The sequence below is a fragment of the Dipodomys ordii genome, unplaced genomic scaffold (assembly GCF_000151885.1).
Source record: "Dipodomys ordii isolate 6190 unplaced genomic scaffold, Dord_2.0 Scaffold3, whole genome shotgun sequence".
NCBI lineage: Eukaryota > Metazoa > Chordata > Mammalia > Rodentia > Heteromyidae > Dipodomys > Dipodomys ordii.
The window spans coordinates 6,537,540-6,542,069 of NW_012267219.1; the positions used below are offsets into that span (position 1 = coordinate 6,537,540).

At 40.2% G+C, this 4,530-nt stretch overlaps 1 pseudogene; it reads right to left on the reverse strand.

Annotated features, from left to right (window-relative positions):
- Positions 1-1,702: 1,702 nt before the first annotated feature.
- On the reverse strand, positions 1,703-2,368 carry LOC105988495 (annotated as a pseudogene).
- Between the last annotated feature and the right edge of the window lie 2,162 nt (positions 2,369-4,530).

Here is a 4,530-nt window from a genome sequence, read left to right on the forward strand (position 1 = left end):
CATGAAGGAGGATAGATGATTATGAGTAATGTTGTACAAGTGTGATACATACTGCTGTACCAGGGGCTTCAGATGCCTATGAAAAGGAAGGAGAGGAAGGGATGCATAAAAGAGCAATCTATGCTACTAATTATTATGTTCCAATGAGTATGGGAGGAAACAAAGTGGTTAGTTACTATGCAAGATTGCTATCCCAGATAGATAGATAGATAGATAGATAGATAGATAGATAGATAGATAGATAGATAGATAGATAGATAGATAGATAGATAGATAGATAGATAGATAGACTTTGTATATATATTATTGCCAGTACCTGGGGTTGAACTTGGCCTGGTGATTGCTCAGCTTAATGCTCTGTCACTTCAGTCATGCCTGCATCCTGGGTTTTTTTTTTCTGGTTATTTTGGAAATAGAGTCTCTGAATTTTCTACTGGAGATGACTTTGAATCTTGATTCTCTAAATTTCTGCTTCCTAAGTAGCTAGCAGTACAGGTATAAATCATCAGCACTAAGCCTCTAAAGGATACAGTTTTAGGTCCACCTCAGTTTTCTTGCTTGCTATAACCTAATGTGGACTCATTTCTAATTCTACCTTACCTCGCTCCAACAAAATCTCTCTTCCTAGAACTCATACTGTGGATTATAAGAAGCTTTGACTTATATATGACCTTACGTTAAAAGTTTGTTATTGTTCAAATGAGCATTCTTGTCATCACTAAAGCCCAAGCTACTTGAGAGATTGATTCACTTTTTGTATGGCACAAAACAACATGTCTTCTTGCTCTATAACCCCCTAATGCTTATCTGTGAAATTCTAGTCTGAGAGGAGTCTCAGGCTTCAGTGTACTGCAGATATTTAATACCTCAGGATATTCAACATTCACCCCCAGTGCTGTGGTCCCCTTTTTTAGGCGAGAACACTCAGCAGTGGTCTAATGTGCCCATATGTGTGAAGAGCTTCTGGAAACAGAGAAGAAGGACACTTACCTTTAGCACAAAATAACTTTGTCACCATTATGGACCCTTCCATGGTATAACACGATTGTTTCCAAGTTAAAAACCCAAAATTTCCTTGTTTGGAAACCTTCCAACTTTCATGTTTAAAAGCCATTGGCATGCTTTGTTATTGTTGTTGTTTGTTTTTGTTTTGTTGGTCATGAGGCCTGAACTCTGGGCCTGGGTGCTGTCCCTCAGCTCTTCAGCTCAAGGCTAGCACTCTACCACTTGAGCCACAGCACCACTTCTGGCTTTTTCCACTTATGTGGTGCTGAGGAATCGAACCCAGGGCCTCATGAATGCAAGGCAAGCACTCTACCACTGAGCCACCTTCCCAGCCCTGGCATGCAGTTTTAAATAACATTGTTTTCCCTTTGATTCACTGCTTCCACAAACAGTGTTAAATGTATACGTTATAAATGGGAGTCGGTTCTGCAAGCTGGAGAACATCCCCTTTAATGGCTCAATTGCTATTGGATTGCCTTGTCGGCTGTCATACACCAATCATGTGTATGCCATCTGTGGTTGAGTTAGAATGGATTCCCCATCCCTGTCTTGTTCCTGAAATTAATTTCTTTTTTTGAAATGTTAAAAATGTCTTTATTATCACTTATTATTAAACATCAGCTTAAACCTATAGAAGATGGCCAATCACCCCCAGAGAACCCACCCTCTCTCCTTCCCCCAGGATATTTGATCAGGACGTTTCCAAGGACAGCCATGCTCTCTCCTCTCTTCCACACAAAGCCAAGCACAAAGGAATCAAAGTGAAGGGACCTCGTGGCCAGGGCCCTCACTGCCCAGGTCCTGAAAGGCTCTTGTTCATGAACTGTCTCTTCACAAAGCAAGTCCACTACTCGCTGGGCTTATCGTTCTGGGGGTCTCTTTCTCATAGAGCCGCAGTCCCATCTCTTGGCGGAGCTGCTGGAGGTAAGCCCGCATCACTTTGTCCTCCTGTTTGGTCGCAGGCTTGGCATAAATGGCATTGAGGGGAAACCCAGGCTGGCCGGGGATAGGGAAGTGGGTGATTCCCAGCATGTACATCTCCTTCTCGCCCTGGCTTCTGGAGATGCACTTTTGGAGTTTCTTTAGATGCTCAGAAATGTAGAGAGTTATAGGTATCAAGGTTCTATCAGCTTCATTTTTAATTTCATAGTTTTTGAAGAACACGTTAGCCTTAAAGTAATAGATGGCTTCATCCACGATGTCAGTGTCTTTTGTCTCATGAGGGGCAGGTCCTTTGAACTGACTTCGGATAGGCAGCAGCGCCATGTTGCCAATGAGCTTGGGTCTGGGTCCATGAGAGAATGGTAGGCCGGCATCTCGGTGGTACTTGGCTTTCGGAGCAAAAAAAGACCTGAATGGACCACCGCGCTTCTGGCCTGCAGGGCTGGGCGGAGAGGGCTGAAATTAATTTCTTCTAAAGAGGAAATTTTCCTACAGGTTGAGCCCTTGAAAAATTCAGTTGAGTTTGTGCAATAAAGGTTAAATCATGAAATTAACCAAGGATTGATCATGGCCCACATTTGCCAATGCTCTCAAAATGTATTGAATAAATACTGAGCCAAGTGTCAGGGTAATCAGTCTGAATACAGTAGAGTATTTAAATGAGTATTTGACTTGTTCCCAGCACCCACAGTTTTCTATCTACCCAGAAGTAAGTCAGCTGACCTGCTTCTGCCATACTACATCCATTCAAGAATCCTATTCCCCTATCCCTGCTGTATCTGGTCTCTACTGGAGAATATTTATCCATGTTTTTTTGATCATGTTTAAAAATGAGATATAACCTTAAGTATTATGATAAGGAAGTTTATGCAAGAGTTAACTTCTCACAAGTGCTGATCGATCATGCCTGTAATCCTAACTTAGCCACCTTGGGCAGGAAATCCCACAAAACTCTTATCTCAATTAACAGCAAAAAGCCAGATGTAGAGGTATGGCTCAACTGGTAGAGAGCCAGACTTGAGTAAAAAAGCTAAGGGACAGTGCTCAGGCCCTGAATTCATGCCCCAGTACAGGAAGAGAGAGAAAGACAGAGACAGAGACAGAGATAGAGAGACAGAGACACAGAGAGATAAAACATAGACAGGGACAGAGACACAGAGACAGAGAATACTAATTTCTTTCATTATTCATTTCTAGCAAAGTGTTCAGGCAATTGACTTATTAAACTTTGCATGTCCCATGGGGGGTCCAATTCAGCTCCATGTTGAAATTTAACTTATTTCTATTTTTTTCTTTAATTGTTTTCTTGTTTATTTCTAACAAACTTAATCCTACCCTGTGTTCCTAAATCCCTCCATATATATATATATATATATATATATATATTTCTAATCTATACATATATACTTCTAACCATGAGAATTTTGTAACCCAATTTTATTTTTTTCTTAAGTATTTATAAGCACTTATAGAAAATGATTCTAGCTCCAATGAAACTTCTAATAAAGCCACCTGAGCAGCATCATTGAGATGTTAGGATATTAGCTATAGAGAACACAGAATTAAACTTTAATAAATGGGCTCCAGGTAAGCCTAACCTAAGAGTCACTCCTTCTAAACCTCTTAATTGCTTAAATTTGGCCAAAGAGGTCTTATTGGCAGTGATTAGCATCTGTCAGTTATTTTCCTCCCAACCCCAGACCCTATCAGATCATCTAGGATGAATATTATCCTAGCAACAAGGGACAATTAATCACAGCATGGTTAATCAGTGATATTTTCAGAAAAAAATGACTATTTGCAGATAAAGGGAAAGCTGATAGAATAAAAATGTAGTGACTCCTGTACTTTAAGGCCAGCCTGAGATACACAGAGGGCATCCAACCTCAATTATGACAACTTGGACTACATGGTGAGAACCAGTCACAACACCAACAGCAAAAAATGAAGTCACTTGTGCAATCATTTCAAAATTAACTAAAGCCAAGAGGTGATGGAGAGAGAAGGCGTTCTGATGTATACTTCCCTGGCACTGAAGTGCTTATAGAAGATTTAATTGGTGATCTTATCTACTTGTTTTATAATAGAAATGATTGGCTCTTTAGGCATTAAAATGTGCGCCCTCTTGTGCACTAGCTTATTCTCTGGCCAGACTTTTGTTGGCTTTTAAGCTATAAATCCCTTACTGCGGTACATACACTACCTCTGCAGTAGTAGGTCTGACAGAACACTTGAGTGTCTCCAACAATGGCATAGAACTCCAAATGAAAAGTAACAGAAGATAAAAATACATTCAGGGTAACTAACTCTTGATGATGAGAGAAAACAGCCCCTTTAAAACTAGGACCAACTCAAAGAAACATATAAAACCTGGAAGGCAAGCACCAGTGGCTCATGCCTGTAATCCTAGCTACTTGGGATGCTGAAATCTGATGATCATAGTTGGAACCCAGCAAAAAAAGATTCTTTCTTTCTTTCTTTCTTTTCTTTCTTTCCTTCCTTCCTTCCTTCCTTTCTTTCTTTCTTTCTTTCTTTCTTTCTTTCTTTCTTTCTTTCTTTCTTTCTTTCTTTCTTTCTTTCTTT